The sequence below is a fragment of the Calonectris borealis genome, chromosome 7 (genome assembly GCF_964195595.1).
Source record: "Calonectris borealis chromosome 7, bCalBor7.hap1.2, whole genome shotgun sequence".
NCBI lineage: Eukaryota > Metazoa > Chordata > Aves > Procellariiformes > Procellariidae > Calonectris > Calonectris borealis.
The window spans coordinates 4500025-4521318 of NC_134318.1; the positions used below are offsets into that span (position 1 = coordinate 4500025).

The 21294-nt window shown below is 40.0% G+C and overlaps 1 protein-coding gene across 2 annotated transcripts in view; it reads right to left on the reverse strand.

Moving 5' to 3' along the window:
- Window positions 1–21294, reverse strand: part of PCDH15 (protocadherin related 15) — an 827781-nt gene that overhangs the window by 514764 nt on the left and 291723 nt on the right. The window contains exon 4 of one of the 2 annotated variants that reach the window (XM_075154074.1): window positions 760–843. The exons of the other annotated variant lie outside the window; for it this stretch is intronic. The gene's annotated coding sequence lies outside the window, so the exon portion shown is untranslated. The remainder of the gene's footprint in view (window positions 1–759; window positions 844–21294) is intronic. 2 annotated transcript variants of the gene reach the window in all.

Below are 21294 nucleotides of genomic sequence, written 5' to 3' on the forward strand. Positions count from 1 at the left end.
CCTCCATCAGCCCTCTGTCCACAGCGGTACCTACACTGTAGCAAATGCATTTGCATGTTCCCATATACTCATTGTGTGTCTACATACTACACACAAGACGACAGGACAGAAACTGTTGATTAATCAAAGATTAGTCACGCGATGTATTAAAACATATAAAAAAGACCAAATTTTGCCTGAGATATTGAAACCGGAAATCTAAGGTATTTTGATATTTGTAACAAACTTTTTTTTTAGCAGCCTGCTGACTTAGACATTTGGGCTTCAATTCGTACTTACACAAGGTCTATTTTGCATCATTTTTGCACAAAGTATCATTCAACAGCAAGCTACAAACATAATAATTTTAGGCTTTAGAGTAAATTTGAATAACTTATTTAGGAAAACAAATAGTGTATTTCTAGAGCTTCTGTTTGCGAGATAATCAAAATAGTCAATTTTAATTTTCAGTAGGTTCCAAAATGCCATTAAAAACCAGATATATTTAGAGGAGTTTGTACATTGCCTCGTACAGAACAAAATCCCAAGGCCTGAGTAGTATTATAAACCTTGGCAATCTTGCTGCTAGGTGTTCTCAGACACTGCTAAAACTTGTTTCAAATTACTGTAACGTGTTTGGTCTTAATCAGATTTGATCCCAGGTCTGAAAAAGTTCAAAAATATTTCTATATCTCATACTGCCACTGGCCTCTGTAGTCCTGCACTTTGGTATCATCTATTTTGTATTTCTCTACTTAATGCACAATGATAAATGAATACCTGCGGGATTTCCAGAATTTGTGAGCCATTCAATCCAGCAAATCATTTAAGCATGCAAATAGTTTCATACATTTCTTGACATTCCTGCAAATGAGAACAGAATCTGAGCTGTAGCATTAATACATCATACTCAAATTAAAGCTTAGCAATGCATGAGTTGTTCAGATTTGTATTCAAATAAGACAAACAAGTGTCAAATCCAGAGGGGGTCTTGAAGGCGACAGTAAGTTTTACTTTTTTAGATTTTTCCCTGCATACTGTAAGTTGGGGTTCAAGGACCTTGTTTCAACACTCACTTAAGAATATCCAGCTTAAAAAAATCTGCTTCTCACCCGAGTAGTCTTTTGAATTGAAAAATCCTAAGGAACGCTCTTCTTGCCCCATTTCCATTTTTGCAATTATCTTATTATATAAATATTAATTTCAGCAGTCAAACGCTTTAAGAAATGGTTTATATAAGCAGCTTTTTAGTTAATGCATCGTTTTAAAACATTTATGCGGCTTGTTTATGTTACTTTGTTAATTTTATTGTAATTTAGTGTTAATTGATAGCTCTGTGGCTATAAAGTGTTTAATCAGTTACAACTCTTAATTATGCCACAGCATTGCTTAATAAAACAATACACTATTGGGATTAAATAAAATTAATTAATTTAATCTGCTATCCTCTTTTATGGGTAATTTACTGCACGATAAAAGCAGTCGTGAAATCGTTTTCATGGCAACTAGCCTAAAAAGACTTTGCCTACATTCTTTCTTACCTTAACTATAGAGAAAAACTGCCACTGATTTCAGTGGTTTTCTACAGATCAGCACGAGGGTCATAACTGTCTCAAAAATAGCAGACAGTCATAGAAATTCAGTGATGGGGCGACCTTGTTTCTGAAGTAATGCTGAAAGAGAGGACCAGCGCACTCAGCTCCAGTCTGCAGCCGTCCAGCCGAGAAGCCTGTCCCCGAGTGGCCAACGAACCTCCCCGAGCCAGAGGTCGTACCTTTGCCCGGTGAGGTCACGGGAGAACATTTCCTCCATGAAGTTGTCAAATTGCATCTTGAACCTGCCAGAGCTTTTGCCATCTGCCACGCTCCATGGCAGCGAGGTCCACGCACTAACCACTAGATAGGAAAGCACTCCATTTGCTTGCTTTAAATCTGCCACTGGATAACTTAATTTAATATACTCTAATCCTACTACTTGTATTATGAGAAAGAATTAACAAATTGCCTATAATCACTTTTCCCCACTTTGGAGCTTATATCCTTCCACGGGGTCCCCGTCTCAGCTGCATCTCTTGGGCCGAACAGTCCAAATCCATTCAGTGTCTCCTCACACGATGCCATTCCATCCAACTGCCCCTCTTTAGGCCTTTTTTAGTCCTATTAGTTATGCATAGCCATTTATTCTCTGTTTGGTATTGCCTAGCACTTGTCATGACCAAATTAAATCTTAATTATTTCAGATAATTTCTTCATGTGTCAACATCATTTAAAATTATAATTCTGTCCTTGTTGAAATGCTTTCAAGTCTTTCTGAAGTTGCTGTGTCTGCGACTTTCCAATTCTAGTCTTTATGATAGTGCACAAGTCAATGAAGAAAAAAATTAAACACGACAGTCTCATGTTTAATATTTGTCACAAGCTCACGACAGACTTGAAAACACTTCCCTGTGTGCCAGCACGCATGCAAGACAATGGTCTCACATTCAACCATGACCATGTTTCTGGTGACCTACCCTAGATTATAATTCCAATGTTTGCTTACGAGAACAGCACGTGGTAAACTTTTAAAAGAGCAAATTAACTTGAAACAATCCTTGCTCTGTCCCCATCTACTAAACCAGTTATTTATGCAACGAAATTTCCCTTGTCAGTCTTCTGGGACCTCTCCTGTCACCCCTCAGTCTCAGGTATGGGTCATGGATAACAGTTCAGAGACTGTTCTGGACAGTTCTGCAGATGCTTTAGGGTGAATGTCATTAGTCTGGTGACTTGAATACAAATCAACTCTCTAATTATTTTTCCAACTCTATCTATTCCTCCTTGGACCCTTGCATTATCTCCTTGAATTAGTGAAGAAACTCTGATTATATTTCCAATGTTTCTCACGATGAGAGGAAGCATTTAATTAAATATCTGTAGAATATAATATTCAATACTTCCTCTTCTGGAAAATGAGTGCCATGCAATTTATTCTTACCTGTTAACAAAACTAAATTTAACAATACCTTAAGATAGATATTTTACTGAATGGAGTGTGAAAATATTCACACTCCAAGTCCCAAAGGTTGGTTCACCTCTTCTGACTCTGATCGTTTCATGTTAAATGGATGGGTATCATCTTTTATCACATCCCTCCTACAGACGGGCAGAGGTGGTGCAAAACTGCCACAGATTTTGGAGGGAAAAAAGTTCGAAAAAGGAACCATTCAGCTATAAAGCCTAGGAGAAGGATTTTGAGATGGCTGAGCTGATATGACTTCTCAGCACCATCTCACGTATTTGTTTAATAGCTGACAGACTGATACCTTTGTCCTAATCTTAATTTTAGATTTTCCCTCCCCACAAGGTATTTGCAGAGATGAAGTTTTATGCCTGAACATAAGCACCTCAGTATAATTTGTCCCTTTACTAATTATTTACTTTTGTAGTCCACAGGGTTTTACTGCAGTGATGCCTTAACAGAATTCACACACAAATTCTGGAAAACGAAAGGCTGAAGATCACTCAACAACAACGAGGTTGGGACTGGCTTTACATGGAGGTCTCTATGCTGTGCAACCTCTTTACATGCCAAATTACAGCATGTTTTATACTTGAGGCATTACTGAGCTGACTTTTTCCCCCAGCAATCTTCTTTCTCCTAAACCTACTGGTTCTGGTTTTTTGTGTTTTCTGTAGAATGAGGATTAGTAAAGTCTTGCTTCGAAGCAATAAGCTGTCACGTGAGAGGGCAGGAAGCATGGGACCACAGGACAGCAAGTGATGTAATGATATGAAATCTGCACCACAGTTCACTGGGGTTCTCTTGGAGCAATGAAACTACCTGCTTCACGTATGTCTTTTTTGAACACAGGAAAAGGTTTGTGCAGAGTGGCCCGGAGCTGACGGCTCCACCCTGACTCTTGCCGCCACTCAGTTCAGGCTAGGTTTCCTCCCAGCATCTCCACCCATGGCCTTAGAAACAACCCTTAATGTACTTGCTGGTGATTTTCAAAGGTGAGTGTGCCCCAGCCACTTCCATGCTTCCCACATCGTAGGGATAAAATGCCTCCACTGAAGAACAGTATAGATGTCATGAGGGTGCCTTGTGATTGCTAATTAAGAGGGAGGAACACAGCTGGGTTCTGGGCTGGTTCCCACTGCCTTTGAAGCACAGGAGGAGGAATGCCTAATGCTGCGGAAAAGCAAGGACAGCAGACTTGAATCTGAAAGGGGACCTCCCTGCTGACACTCAGCAGTGTGGAAAGAAACTCCCTACATGACTCAGGCAAACACAAATGCATAAGAAAAATACGCTCGTCAAATAAAAGCTCTACCTAGCACCTACCTGTGCCTGGAGGGTGGCTCAGGGGAGACACATAAATATTTGTGCAGCTCAGCTGCGACCTCCCATCTTGCTCCCGGACATCTTCTGGGGGTTTAAGTATAGACCCACTCTGGCTATTACAACCCCCTAGGATCAAAGCAAACAGCTAATTGCTCATCCAAGAATTGACTGCCCACAAATGAACATGCTGGTGTGACATTTTAACTTACTGACTAGATACTGTTACAAGCACTTTGTCAAAAAAGGGCATCTTACCTCTTCTGAAGAACTTCATTGCTACAGTGCTTTCTTATTTAGCAGGTGATGCTAGGTCAAGACTTAGCACTAATATCTTCTAGTCCATATACATTGTATAGAACCATGTCTGTATTTTTGTCCTCACTTGGTAGGTATTATATGTTTCAGTACCTTCCTGATGGTTACATAGCAACTAAAGGTTAAAAAGAGAATAGCTAGAGCATTAAGAGATTTTCTTTCTGTTACTCTCCTAATTTTTCCTTTATATTCAGCTGTTATAAATGTTTCATTTGACATAAAGGAGCACAACTGGCTGCATTCAAGCGATACATGTAAATCTTGAAAGTCAGCTGTTGAAGCCGTTGAGTCTGAGCACTCCTGGTATCACAGCGGTGCCCATACAGGGCTATCTTCAACGTGTGCACATACCAGGGGTGAAACTGCTCATCAAGCTCACAGCTGTCAGCCTGTTCCCCGCTCCCGCCCGTGCAAGGCTGCTACCTCTCATTACTCCTCCTCCTAGCACATACACACGCTGGGTAGAGCTCGTGGGATTAAGGATCACCTCCTTTCTTCTTCCCTGGAAAGTAAGAGGGAAAAACCTCACAGCTCTCCATACTGTGCAGAAGGCAATGCTGCTCACAAGTCACAGGGCTCTGTCAAGAGGGGGAAAGGTGCTTCTGCACCCTCCTCAGCATGGACTCGAAAGGCACTTAAGTCCAAAAACCAGAAGACTACAGGCAGGTAGCATGGTTTTAAAGGTCCAGAGAGAAAAAGAAAAGCAAAGAAATCAAACAAGGGAGCAAGGGAGTGAGGAGAAAAGACATGACACATGAAGAGCACAGCAGACGCTAGGGAGGAGCGCACCACCAAGTAGGTGGTTTCCAAAGAATAACCTGACATTACACTCAAATGTGGCTACCCATTGACAGATCACTCATTTCCATCATGGTAATTATTCAGAAACATTTTAGAACTTGCCATCATCACTAACAGCTATTTAAATTTGGGATGTACAGCACAAGTTGCATAGTATTGTACCTGTCCTGTCCCTTATTTGGTACAAAATTAGTCATTTTTGCTGTGAAAATTCACATGTAAAAGCAAACCTTAAAAAGTAGCTTGCAAGTGTTTTAAGCTTCAAAAATCTGTTTCTGTAAAAGCCTAACAATAGTTCTGCATTTCTTCATGTCATGGCTGCATGTTACAAGAAAAATAAAAGTCACAGCTCAAGCAAGGTAACAGGGTAATGTATGACTGAAAGGGCTCCTGGCTGTCAGGAGGAAACCTTGCAACTGAAAAGCAAGAGGAAAATAAGGCATAGTGAAAGGAAAATTAAATCAGTATTGTTTAGTCTTTCCTTTCTAAAATTGCATAGTTATCCTGAAGTATTTAGACCTGTCATAGGAACGCAGCCACCTACATATTCTCCGATGCATGCAACATGCCACACTGTCTTCCAGAGACTGCTGAACGAAGTCTGTCAAGACAGAGAAAGTGTGCCTTCATTTCAAGGAGAATTTCCAGAAAATGAGATTCAAATAGCTTTAAGGTATTCTTACACCAAAAAAAAAAAAAGACGCCCCAAGAGTTTGTGAAACGTCCCTCCCGTATGCTGTGAGCGTGAAACTGCTTAAATGACTCTGACAGCTTCAAAAGTTACCACTGCTGCAACAGTCCCTCACCTGGAGGTTTCTTCCCTAACCTAGCAAAAAGGGTCAAATAAGAAATCCTCACCCATCTTCATGTAAAATACATCTCAGTGTGTCAGCTTTTAGTGACATGGCAGACTTCATACAGCTGCAGATAGAGACGATGGCTCTCTCTGGTAACCCCAGGTGGAAGACTAAAAATTGAACACCCAATAGACATTTTTGCTCTGATTGCCTGACAATGGCTGAAAGGCAGTTCAGACTAACAACCTATTTTACAACTTGTAAGTGTAATCCACTTGTCTTTTCCCTCTCTCCATTTCCAGCAGGTCAGCAGGTGCTTGTGCCTGCAAAATATCAATCTGAGCTGTCACCTGGCTAGCTTAACACTACCAGTAAAAAATAAAATAATAATAAAAAAACCATGCATTCCTCAAACACACCAACCTCATCCAAAGAGTTTTTTTATTTATTCATTTTGTTTTAAACACAGATACTAAAGAAGGCGACATCTCAGAGAGCTCCACTCGGGACAGAGTGACTGACAGCATCAGAAGAGACCCAACATCCAACACGCAGTGTTTAGAAGAAGAGTGAATTGATCTTGTTATATCAACTTTGAAACTGCCTTCTGTAGCACCCAGAGAGAGCTTGCCCTTCAGGCAGGTTTTTACAGGCTCTCACGGCTTTACTTTGATTGCTGTTGTAGCCAAAATATATAGCTTTAGTACGAAGGGATTATCTGTTATCCTACCCTTTGGGAGAACCTCATACTGTGACAAAGACTTTTCTCTGCTTAATCTCTTAAATTTCACAAAACTAACAAAAGTACAGCACATCTAGCATTACATTTTTTTCTAATGCCCCTTAGCCCCTTGAGGGCTAAACAATCATTGCATGGTACTTAACATCACCATATCTGATTCTTAATTCACTGATAAACTGAAGTTTGGTGACATTTTTGGGTTCATAATCTGAATTGCCTAGTGTCACGCTGCTCAATATGGCCTTTTTCTACTGTATTTTGGGGAAAGAACAAAGTCAGAAGGGATTAGATCACAGCCCTGGAAATAAAAAAACAACATTCTGCGCTTCAGGATCAGTTGATTTTGGTATCCTCCGTCAAACCTTACCCACAAGGATTAACCCTTGGTATCATCAGGACCGTTTAATCCCTCGCTGTGATTTGGTATATTCTGTCCTGGCTCAGACAAATCTTCACCAGCAGCTACTTTCTCCTGAGAGATTTAATATCCTGCTAGTGAAAGGACATTAGTCTGTCTGAACACAGATCGTACAAACTAGAGTTCTTTAAAGAACAGAAGCAGGGGCAAACCCAGAGGGTTTATGCTGGGCTACACGGCCCATCCTCAGGCTAGTGACACCTTCAAAGCCCAAGGGCACAAAGGAGAAGTCCAGAGTGCTGCTGCCAAGTTTTGGTCATTTATCTTCACAGAGGAAACAAGTCCAAAGAAAGCAGGGAACACAGGTCCTGGACACTCACTCCAGTGGGATACGGGTTTGTGGGAGTTGTTTTGGCAGCCAAGAACCATCGTATGCTGCCATCAAGAATTTTAATTTATTTTAAAGACAAGGACAACTGAAGACCTAAAGGTAGTAATATTGCATAATTAATTAAGGTTATATTAAATAAATCACTAAAAGTGAAAGCAAACAAAACTCCTCACCTCCCACTTCAGTTCACTTGCTCTTGGATTCAAATATGCATACAAATACAGGAGTTATGCCCTATTCATGTTCTCTGTCTACAAGAATATGCTGCAATGCAGAAGAGGATTTTGAGCAGTCACCACCAATTCTTCCTTTTTACCAGCAGCACTTCCAGGGGAAAAAAGCATGCATTCATATACGGAAGGCGACTTCTTCATACCCTCCCAGCAATGCCAACTCACACGCAAACAGCCTTATGCGCTAATAAGGATTATAAGGAGTAGAGTTTCTTCTTAAAGGAAACATAATACTCTGTGCCAAGTGCTTCCTTCTGAATACATTGTTTCTACAAGCGCAAAGCTGAGGAGGCAATAGAAAAGACTGCTTGAATGTTAAAATAGAGAATTGGAGAGAAAGAGGCAAACCAGTATTATATAATGTAGTATCTGTAAGAATATCTTCATTGTGAACAGGTTCACTAGGTTCCATATTTCTGTTGACCAAAAAATAGAGGGTTCACTTGGTGCAACTCTACAGCCAGGGTTAAACAAAAGAAAAGGCCATCTCACAACAGTCCCACCTATTCATAAAATCCGCAAATCTGGCCATCTTAAAGGAACAAACGCAGCAATTCTTACACGCACACAGCTCTACACTGAAGGCAGAATTCACAGCAACAGAAATTACTGGGCAGCACGCAGGAAGAACACAAAGATCAGCTGTATGCTCAGTGCCGGCTTTGCCACTGCACAAAATCACCTCCATGCATATTCACCTTCCAATTTTGTTTTGCTTTCATGTTCAGTAGTTAAAAAGACCAAAGAACAGTATCTTGCCAATAGCCCTTCTAACGCAGCACACTCTTAGACGAAATGTAAACCACTAATAGTACTGCTGAAGGGTGAAAGAGCATCTTGCCATGTCTGCGAAGATTTTTAAAATCAGAGAGACCTCAGACTACTGCCCAGAGGAAACAATATAAACCAGGAGCCACTATCTGAATGTGCCTGGAGATCTCAACAGCGGAAAGACGGATGGGCAGTTGTGCTGGGGGATGCGGAGCTTATGTATCCTCTACCAAGCAGCCGAGCACATTGTTTAATCACAGTCCAACTCAGGTCTCGGTCCTTCATCCTCACAGAGGTCCCCTTTGGCACAGTCTGTGCTTTTCTTACCTCTGATCAGGCCAGGAGAAGAATAGTGAACCTGAAACACTGAATCAGAACGGGATCCACTGGGGATAAACAGAAAGGACTTAGATCTGCTCACGTAGTATTCCAGTCTGGTGAAGAAGAAAGAAATTGGGGAAATTATCCATTGACTTTACAAGACAAGGATTCTTTTTTTTTTAAGATCATTACTATGCTTTTTCTGCTTCTTTGCTTGTATTCCACAGAGCTAGTTGCACAAAGGAAATGTTTTTGTTTCAAGGCATTTTTGTACTACTATTTCATTTGCAGTGTTTGCATGCCAAGCAGAGAAGCAATATAAACCACTAGGCAAAAGCGGTCCGGTGGCTATCCATCCCTACGCCAGAAAAACAGATGGATGCACCCAGCCAGATCATAAGTCTACTGTACCACTTCATAAATAATTTTCTTGAGGATTCATAATGCCTGTATGAATCTCATGAATGTTATGGGTTTTTTTAAAAAGTTACTTTCTTCCAATCGTTACAATTTTGGTAGGTATGTAATCTGAGTGTTAAATTCTCTGATCTTCCCTGCTAGTAGAATGCTAAAAATTAAGATTTTCGCCCTGCTACTAAATAACCAAGAGGAGAAACAACTTTTCCACTAATTCCAGTGGGCATCACATTAGTGTTGCTTCATGTCCAGTTTTGACCTTCTTGTTGATGCCAGCAATATCCTCAAAATACAAATGCATTTGTAGAGGTCAGTCTTGCAGTTCATCCATAAGAAGAGAAACTTGTCTCAAACTATGGCAAATAACAAAGGTCTACAAGAAAGTCATTAGATAGATTTTTCTCTCCTTCCTTTCTGTCCATTCATTACAGGATTTCATTCCAGAAAAGTAACTACCTTCATTGATAATATGCCTGTTATTTTCTAAATAAAATTCTATTTATTTTATAATTAAATAATAGAAGCAGGAAAACATCTAGGAAAGGAAATGGCAAGTCCCAGTGCATAAAAGGATGAACAAGAGGAATTTTAACAAGAAAACTATATGAGAAAATTCGGGTTTTTTTAAAAATTCAAGAGTGAATATAAATTTGAAGCATAATAAAAACGGAATGCTTGTTTGAGTAAGAAGGAAAACCAATCAAAGAAAGCAATCATGTAGAAAACAATCCCTTCCAATGGTAATTACACCTCTATTCCAAACAGGCAGCCCATGTTTGAGATTTTGTGCAAGCTAGATTTTTGTCTCAGCATTATCATCTGCTCTCATTCAAAAATACAACCACTGCTCCAGTCAAATCATCAAATTGCTTACGCCTCCATCTTGGAAATGCAGTTGAAGATGGAGAGAGGAATTATTTCTGAAAAATGATGCTGAAGAAAGTATGAATATATGTGACAAACTCAGGCAGAGTTAGCTCAGAGAATGAATACGAAGGTCGCAGGTTTTCCCTTCCTAGCTGGTTTGCCCGTATCTGGATTCAGAACATGTTCAGAATGAATGCTCTATTTTTTTTTGGTATGTAGCAATTAGATGTTCAGCAAAGCATATGTTTATGTAATTCCATTCCTTTCATGCATCCCCCTTTAATTGATCTCATTTGTGTGCAGTGCGACTTTTCTGCTATCTCCGAGAAGTGTAATGTCTTCTTATGCCACATTGGCGGAAACTGTTTTATGATCCAACTGTGCTAACTTACTTTCTTACAATGAATTCTTTATTGAGCATCATGCAAACATGATGCTCACACTACTTAAAAGTTAAATAATATCTAGTATATTACATATAGTATATTATTATCTATATATAATACACAGTATTTTTTCATATTTATCCTTGGAAAAACAGATCCTCTGATGCCATCCCTATCTAAATTAAGAAATGGAGTACTATGACCCTTGTGTAGACCTTTTTCCTCTCCTCATACCTAACAAAATAAATAATGAAATCAAATGCAGAGAAAAATATTTCATTAGCTGAATCAAAGAGTCTTCCCAGAAAAAAAACCTAGATATGGTAACGTTAAGTTTCCCATTGTTGAATCACTCATTAAGCCTGTGAACAGTCTTTCAGAACTCATTATCCTTTGCAGGACAAGAAGCAGTAGAGTAAGATAACATCAAAATACAAACCTTTTGCCAGCTACACATGCATGCATACTTGCCTGCCTTAGCCATAAGCAACAAATGAAGAAATCCCTAACATCCAGTGTTAACATGTTTTATTATTTTCTTTTTTTTTTTTTTCCCCCCCTTATTACAGCATTGAACAATGAAATACTACAACTGCTCTTCAGCAGGCTAAGGGGTGATAATTTAACAACATTGACTATAATGTAAAAAATGTGGCTTTGACTGATGTAACAATAAGTAGAATAGTCAAAAAGAAGGACAATTTTTCTGTGAAGTCTCTCTTTTGCCAAATCACAGTGCGACTCTAAGCCTTTGCTGCTGGCAAAGAATAATTATTTTAAAGCTACTGAGGTTTTGTAATAGCATTAATTTCCATGGACATTTGAGTGTCATATAGACATTTTAATTAAAAAAAATCAAAATTACTTTAAAGTATGGATGATTTTGGTGTTTTCATTCTAGAGACCACAGTTAAACATACTTATTCATTCAATAAGAGGCATTTTTCTCCATCCCCTTGATCGTTCAGAAATGCTTGCCAGGATTTCAGTTCCACCCTTAGGTCCCTACAGCCTCTCAGCAGGCGGCATCTGGATGCCTTACACAAGCCCTTTCCCACTACTGCTCTCCCACCCCTTCTCCCATGAAGCTTCCGAAAGATCCAACCTCCCCTCTGTGCCACAGCACGAGTACTTCACCTTCCAAGTGAATCGGGCCTGGCTCTAGGATGGGAACTTGGGGAACTTATTGCTTCCCTCCCTCAGATGCCAACAGGGCCCACGTTCCCTCATCCCCCATTTCCTATGGACGTGGCTGACCTGGCTGAAGGGCCTCAGTGTGCTCACACGGAATACCTGATGTGCAAACACTCAGCAGGTGAACCCTATGAAGCTACTGCTTACGGCATCAGAACGGATTTAATTAATACACCTACACAACACTTAAGTCATACGCTACAGTCACGCAAAGATGCACAATCAACATCGCAAAGATTAATTATTCAACTAATAAAGGTTGATGTTTCTGCTGCCTTGTCTGCAGCAAGGCATACTCCATCTGGCTTGCCCACTTCCCCATCAGCAAGGAAATCGAATGCTTTAAATTGGTGTGTTCATGATTAGTACATAAAGGGTACATGATATTCCTGTTTCCGTTTGAAACAGAAAATCTAGATACACATTTACTAAGTCAAAGAGGTCTTGATGTAAAAGAACTTAAATTCCTTCCACATCTCAAATATAACAAAATAACATTATATGATTTTCTTTTTCTTTAAGTCATCATGTAGTGAAATTGGAAACCAAGCATACAGCGGGGATACCTCCGGGATTTTCACACTGCCTATTTGTTTTGTAATGGATGAATACATTATAGCCAGGAAGTAATTCAGGCTGCTTCTCCTCACTAATTCAGAGGAAAAAATACTCATTTTATTTTTCAGTGAAACAGAATACTCATTGCCCACATGCCACACAAAAGTAATTTTATGAAATGCCTACAACTGATATTGAAGAAAGACACAAACTGGCTTTCAAAATCCCGCAAACCACCTGAGCTGTGACCGGCTGAACAAATTTCACTGTAAATTTCCGCATTCTCAGAAGACAACGATTTGATCCTTGTTACATCTATCTGCAGGCTGCCATAACTGGCAATTTGAAATCACGTTAATGAATAGTTTTAATTAAACCATGAAAAATACAATCACATTAAGTGTGCTGATATACCAAGCTGGAAACAGAGATGGATTCATACATAAAATGCTGCAAGGTATGATTGCATACAATGATTATTAAAGCTTACAAATCAGTTACAACTATAAAACCATCACTGAGAATAATTACAAGCCTAAAACAAACAAGTCGTTTCATTCTCATATCATGAAAGCTCTTCTATTAATCTGTTTTTTATCAAGAACAACTTACCTAAAAGAGACTGCGCTAAAAAAATCACACTCAAAAAATCTAAAAATAGGTATTTTCTCTTTAACACAAATCTAAAAAGACCAAAAAAATCTTGACTAAAACTATGTATTTTTTTTCTCTACATAACAGTAACGTTATGTACAAAACATGCAATTATGAAAAAAATTCAGAACCACAACAACAATGAAAAAATCCGAACAAGTGATACTACGAATGCCATCACAAGGCCAAATGCTGGGGGAACAAATCCAAGCTGTCCGTAGGAAATAACGTAGGTATCACGAAAGAAAAACAGGTAGCCTTCGTCACTGAAAAATGTGATTTCTACAAGTGTCTTTCCTAGACAAAAAGAAATGTTATTAAACTGTCCCCTCCTGCTGCTTCTGTATTCCTTTTACCGTGGACACGTACGAGTATCAAACTCAAGCGTGCTCACATGAATTTACCTCGGTGGACATGAAAATGTGCGTCATGTGCTCGACTAACCTTCACGTGAGTGATTCTGTTCCACCCCTTTGAAGACTAATGAAAGTAAAACAAATTCCTCTTTTCTGCTGTCACAACTCACCCTCACAAGCTTTCTACACGACACGTGTACCTCTCTCATTGAACCACGCCAACTCAGGGCAGAATAAAATGAACTTCTAGAGGGGAACAATAATCTTGGCTCGTTCAGACGCAGTGGACTACGCTAAAGTACATGAGCAGACTGCACCTCTATCTGCCCGCTTAAAGCTTCCATTTTTCAAGGTACTCTAAAAATGTAAAGACTGTCCGATGTATGAAGGACACCGGCAACCATGGTGTCACCACAGTGATTCCTTGCCACTTCTCTTTCCCCAGTGTTTGCCCACCCCTGCTAACCCAGCCGTGCTTCTGTGTCCCTCTGAAGTAGTGACAACCAAAGTACTGTTTCAGCAGCACAAAAGCATCTCTGTTCCTCCATGCACCACCAAGGGCTTCTGTATTTATCTTGGTTCTCCAAATTTTCCAGGTTCCCTCTTCAAGACAAGCCTCCTGCATTATTGCAATTTCCTCAGTATTTTTGCAAAGCTGCTTTGGAACCTACCAAAAACTGTATGTAATTCAGAGTTTGTTTTTTAAACTCAGCACTCCTAACACTCACCTTCTCACCTTGGCATAAGGCCTAGCAGAATTTAAATTATTTGTTTATACAGCACTGAACATTTTCCATATTTCTTCAAATGATGAGCCAAACTGAGACACAGGTTCCACACAGCACCTGAATATTGTATTAGTTTGTAAAGTGGAGATGCAGAACAAACCTCCCCAAACCAAAATCATATCTTAACAGTGAGATAAAAACAAGCCCATACCCAATTACAACTTTAAAGTACGATCCTGCATAAACAGCATGAGCTTTGAAATTGGAAAAACTGCCATGCAAATTATACCAGCTGGCAAGAAGTCTTCTTTACAAAGGTGTAACATTCTGATAGATAAATACTGTGACTTTCTGGCAAAAAAACCCAAACCCAAACAAACCCAAGCTATTCTACAGCAGTGTGAGCCTTATAATTCAAATTAGAGTTCAGTTTTAAAAATTTTGACATAGGTATAACACAAACAATAGTGTTGCTGTAAACTTATAGATGCAATTTCATACCCTTCTTCCTCTGCACAATCACACAGCACTAGATTTAATGTCACCAGCTTGTACCAATGCAGGGGCAGCTTGGGTGGGAGAATATTAGCAAGATAGATGGAAAGAAAAACATAACTCACATTCAAGCAAACGTGACAACTTTACATTTCTGACGGCTACTCTCTATTACGCTTGACGTGTCTCTCTGGAGTAAGAGGTAACACCCACTACCACTGTCCTCGCTGCTGTTCTGAGGGAAGCATTACACAAGTGCCGCTGTCTCCACGTCGGCTGCTGTTCTCAGGCTCCGGTTGAGCCTTCTCAGCTGAGCCGCCAGCAAGCCCAGGATGATGCTGCTCTGCTGATGCAGAACGGAGTTGTATGCCTGCAGTTGAATCGGCGTGATCACATTTCCCATTTCCTGGGAAAACCTGTAACGGAGCTCCAACTTATCTTTTCTGTCCCACTTACCATGCAAGAAAAGATGTGATTTTCAGTAGGAGAACTGGTTTCTGCATATGCAAGACGACTTGTGTCAGAAAGGTGCAATCTAAAAACTTTTCTGATTTGGGGAAATTTCCTGTATTTGTTTTTAAGATGGTAGTGCCGTTATCTCAGCCTGATAATATCTAACAGCCTTCTACTACCCAAAATATAGACTTATTTTAAAGTCTCAATAGTTCAAAACACTCTATTTGCTTCTGACGGAATTTATGGTATGTTTTCCAAGCAGTATGTGGGAGCTAAACACACCAACTGATTATCAAGTAACAGAATTTGTATAATATAACCTTTGGGTGTATACCCTTATGGCACTCCAAATCATTTCTCCATGGACTTAACATAGTTTGTGTGGGAAGAAGCCTCACCTACCCTCTAGGGTTAACACTGCACTGTTAATAATAGTAATAATGTGATTTACACTTAAATAATTCCTATATGAAGAAAAAAGAGCATATTTTAAATTTAAAAAATAATAATTTGTCCAGGGAAATGACCTACAATCCAGAAACCTGTGAAGCACTATTTTGCAATGGTGCTCCACAGCTGCAATGCTTTGCACCTAATCTTTCAAAATACATAAGAATAATACACCGACAAAGGTATCCACGACTAGCAAAAAGAATGTGAAAGAGGTCATAAGTGTAAGGATTCAGCTTAGTACCAATATCGCTGTATATTTTGATGAATGACGCTGGTGCATTAAGCATGTTTTATGCGAGGAAACTGTTTGGGTAAATTAGTCAGTATCAGGATGACCGTGAACTAGCACCTACTGTGGCACGGAGAAAGGCAGACGTAATCCTAGCACGTATGAGGAAAAGATATAAAGAGAAATCATATCCTTGTACTGGCTACACATACTCAGAAACACTGCACTTGTATTGAAAGAGGTATGCAGGAGGCTATTGAAAAGTGCACCTCTATGGTAAGAGTACCAGCACTGGATAGGGCTGCCAGCTATAAATATTCCTGGACTAAACAGCACAGAAAAGGAGATGCTACTCCTGTTTATTTCACACAATAACGAACGGCTATAAAGCAGGAATGATTCCACTGAAGCTGGAAATGAAAAAGCTAACCCCTTAGGGCTAAATTTACAGCTACTAGAGGGAAAGATTTCAGAAACTGGGAGCTAAAGGAAAAAACAAACAAGTTTAAGACACACCATGGTAATTTTATGAATGACAGACGCAAGCAGTCTCCCACCGCCCTGTTTGCACAGTTTGTGGGCATCCTTTGAAACTGTTTTTCTCCCCTTCAGGGGCTGGAGCAGGAGAGCAGCTTTCATTGCTGAATCTGCAAAGATAATGCTATCTGCTCTGCTGCTTGGAAATAGACTGAGGTCAGACATTAATTCTATATACTCTCAACACCAACAATATCAAGTAAATCTTTATGCCCAGGGCTGACCTCAATTTAATTCTCATCAGTACCCTGAGAGTGAAAATAAGTAATACCAGCACCTACCTAGTCCCAGGATCCCTAGATTTCCTTTTGCACTTTTGCACTTTTTCTACACCCAACTTCCTCTGTGCATGCAAGAGTCTTTACCAATCGGAACCAAAATAATGCGTAAGAGCTGGGGTAAAAATAAGAAGATGAAAGGGGAAGACAGCAGGATCTAGAAGTAAGTATAGCGGCTATAATATGTATCGTAGCTACTTCTTACGGTCTTAAAAGAGAGGTATGTTTACAAACATTTGTTTTCACAAAGGTAGATTATAAAACGTAATTTGAATGGTTTCACATCTGCCTCAAAGATTTGTACAGAAGAAACTTCAAAAGATAAGGGCACATCATTCTGAAAATGAAACTGCTATCCAAAGTCACATTACTGTTCTTCATTCTCCCCTGCAGAAATGAACGCATAACTCACTCACAGTGGTTGACTCCTAGAGAGGAACACCGTAAAATTTTCAGTATCTCGCAGGGCAAATGTCTGCATGGGCAAGATAGTGTGGAATTATGGTATACATGAACCTTAAGCAACCTTCCCGTTGATGATATTTAATTACCTGCTACAAAACTATGGCCATCCCAACAGGAAAAACGCATTGATCTGCTGAACTTCAAGTGGACAGAGGTCAGTTAGGATCTTTGCAAAGACATGAAGAGCAAGCCTCCTTAGACAGCAAATGTTTTACAGCCAGCAAAAACGTGAAATATATTTAACTATTACAACTTAATAGCTATGAAGCAATGGGTTTCCAACCAGTTAATGCATTCAATCATTCCTTCTTCAACGATTTCAGGTTTGGACAGCTTATATTATTAGGTGTTATTTCAGGGAGGATAAACGCATATGCACAAAAATCTTGACATTAAAACCAGTATTTCACAGCTGACTCCTAATAGAGTCGGGAGGGAATTACTTTCAGAAGATGATGTCTTAGATAATATTTGTTCATTCATTTTCAGTCCTGCTGCTTTACAGCAATGGTCTAACTCTTTCAATTGCAAGACATCTCAACCCAAAACCGCAGTGCCAGGAGGGATCTGAGGTGAACGAGTGGCAGGGCTGACACCGAGCCCCCTTCCCCTCTCGGGATTCTCAGCCCCACACGGGTTGAGGATTTGAGGGCGAGGGGAGGAGCTGCCCGCTGTGCCCCAAGCTCTCCGCACTGCACGCAGTTCTGCTTACACAATCCCATAGGCGCTCAGGGATCTCTGCTGCACTTCAAGCTGGTTTTATGATGAAAGAAAAGGAATTGCAGCAGTTATGACCTACTGCATCATTTCAACCAAGCTAAGGAGAGATCACACGGCACGGATTTAAAACCAAGAACCTCCTCAAAAATCATATTGCGACAGATATACTGAAACTGAAGGAGGAAGTTCTGGAGGTCAAAAAGCACACAAATGAAACACTAAAGTAAAAGCATCCTTAATTTTATAATGCTATCTGTGGAGTGGTCTTAAAATCCCATGAAATCTAAGAATAATTCCATAATGCAATGAAAGACCAAGAGGATATGTGCATACAGTCCTTACAACTTCATCTTTTTTCTCTTTGTGCACGCTCACAGGTAGTCACAATCAGCTTTACGGAAGTTTTCAGATTACCAAGGACTGCAAAACAAGGTTCCACTTTCTACTTTCTTTTATGTATTTTCAAGTAAGATGTTGAAAATAGAGGTAATTAGAACTAAAAGCATGTACTTGTGGGACATTTTTATTAAAAAACATGTTACTGAGTTTACACAAGGTGTTTCCACTGTATCAAGAAGTATCTAAGACTATTGTGTGTATTAGTCAATGATTGCACTGCAATTTTTATGTACGTATTTATATATCCATGATACAAAACAAGGCTACATGAATGTGAAAATTACATCTTTTCTCACAGCACTTAATTTCCAGCAAATTAAACATGGCACTACCGATAACCTACATAATGAGCAAACTTGATGTGAAGTAATTCAGGGTTTTCACAGCCTTTGGGAACAATTATGTTAAATATATGGTGATTTAAGTGACTGAGTTTCTTCAAACATATCTTCACAACCCCTTCCCCACCTTCCTGGCCTCAAAGTCTTCTGCTAGCGGCCTTGGTCACATACAAAAACTTGCTTGCTCGTTCTGGCAACTGAAAGCCTCACCACATTTCCTGCAGAGGGGTATTGCTGACTGCAGGAGGCTATCATAATTTCTCTATTAAGGAACTCTGGAAAAAAAGCTTGCAGTGAGCAGAAGGCAGGGTAACTGCACGTTAACGCAATGCCGTCACACTTTTTTGTGTGTCTGGCTGTAAGAAAGAGCCATTGGACACCAGCATTATATCCTAAAGTGCTTCCTCTGTCATCTCTTTCCCTGCAGCAACACATTCATTTACCTTAGGACTGGAAAAGGGAGAGTTAGAGACTTCATTCCTATCCTTGCTGTGGCATTATATCTTCTTCAGTGACCTCAGTAGAGGACTGAAGTTAGTTCTGAATCAAGGACTAACTTATCTAAGTAACCTTCACGTTCCTTCTCAGTTCATGAAGATTAATCTGTATCTTAGGGTTTGTTGTGGGGTTACTTTTTTCCTCCAGCAGACACAGCAAAGAAGCTTCTTGAAATTTCCACATCACCTTCACCATCGCTAAAAAAACAGGATTGGCATTTCTCTGTCTGCTGGAGTCAGAGACTGATGTCAAACAAAGATTCAACATCCTTTGGGTTTCAACCAATAGCCCAGTAGTTTGAATAACTTCTGAGGTTACGATGCAGTGCACGTGATGAGTGGAATTAGCCACAAAGCGCAGTGACTGCTCCCTGGGTACATTCAAATTTTCTCACAGTTGGAATAAGGCAGTTAGAGAGATAGCAAACACAGTAAACTACCACAACAAACTGCCTCTCCGACACGCGTTGCCTTGCATACCAACCCAACCTTGACAGAGAGGTTGAGGGACCATTGTCACTTCTCTGCTGCAATACTGATGCAATTCCTCTGGTCCCAGGGGTTCACGAAGGCAGGCTTTTCACAGGCGTGCAAAACACGTCTGTCATTACACCCTGCCAAGGCTGATTCTGCTCACCCTGGGGGAATGTAAGAATGGTGGGGCCAGTTATCTTTACCATGTGGTTCAAAAGCCAGGGATAAATCGCTTCCACCTTTAAATTGACCTGGATTACACTTTTTAGAGATGCACAGAAATTTGGCACTGCTTTTCCCGAAGTAGGATTTGTTAGTAATCTGCTATCTGCATCTAGAAAGAGCCTGAAATCTTAACATGTCCTTTGGGCAAAAAAAGAAATCACCTCCCCTGTTCACCCTTGCTCTCAAGCTCATTTTCCATTTTGAAGCACCGTAAGCTTGGATCTCCGCAGTAAGCCCATCTAGTCCGCAGGGGATTTCTGGTGGTAGCAAAAGTACTAATGGCTGACAAAGCTGCCGGTTTACTACGAGTAATGAATCCATACTGCCTCCCCAGCCATGATATTCCATCAGCTTTTTCTAACCCATTTCAGCCCATTAAGTCCTGTTTATTTTTTGACTAGAATTTTGCAGTAAGAATCTTTCCTTCCTGTTGCGTGTAACAGGCATTAGATCATTCCTAACCTGTTTTCAGACACCACTGGCAGCACCGGGCTTCCAGGCAGCCACTCCTGGAAGTTTGCAAGGGCAGCTGGCTGCCAGTTTCTCCAGTTACTCTCTACAACTACATGCCGTCGTATGAGAGTGAGCAATGAGATGCCATTCAGGGGCCCTACAGGTTTGCCTACGATGAGAAGGTTTCAAAGGTAGGTAGCTTATGAGTTTTGGATTCCTCATTGAATAGATAGATAAGCAGACAACAAGCATTAAGCAGATACGAAATTAGAAATACAATTTGGAAAAATATCTAGAAATGAAGATGCTCTGTGTAAGGTGATGAAATGGGTGTCAGGCCAGGTGATGATGAATATTTATTTGCATACAGCTGCCTTCCAGGACTGCTGTTCAGGAGAAGGCACGTGGAGCTTTGGCCAGCAATGCAAATTTGCACCCAGCTTGATGGACAATCTGCCTTTAGCGCTGAACGCTATACACAGTTTAGATACAGGCACTACCACTGAGCAACTTCATATACACTCTACATTACAGCAGCAGTAAAACATTAATAAATGCGACTTTCGGAATCACACTTTAAAAAGTGATTATATACTAACCTAGAACTGTAGCTGTGAAAAATAACCAAATAAAATAGTATTCTTAATATTCCTCTTTCCTACTTTTAGAACTGAACTCCCATTCAATCTTCAGTGTAGCAATTACTGAACAACATTGAACAAAGCCAAATAACGCATTCCAGGTTTTCACAGCATATGCAATTGTTTGTGTAGATACCATTCAATCGGTAACAGTTGTTGTTCTACACCTAAACTTCTTTTAGTATAGAGAAATCATCATCACCAAATAGATGAAATTAGTCTTTGACCTATTAATCCTGGTCTTATTTAATAGTATTAATACCGCATATTAAAGTGACTGACTGGGCCATACTGAAAGAAATGCAAATAGGCACCAATGTTCCCAGATGACCTATAGTGTCTCAGGGTCACGGTTTCAATGTAATTGAACATGGAGCCGTATCACTTATTTAGATATATCAGTGATTACTATCAAGTGGGATTAATTCTATTAATTA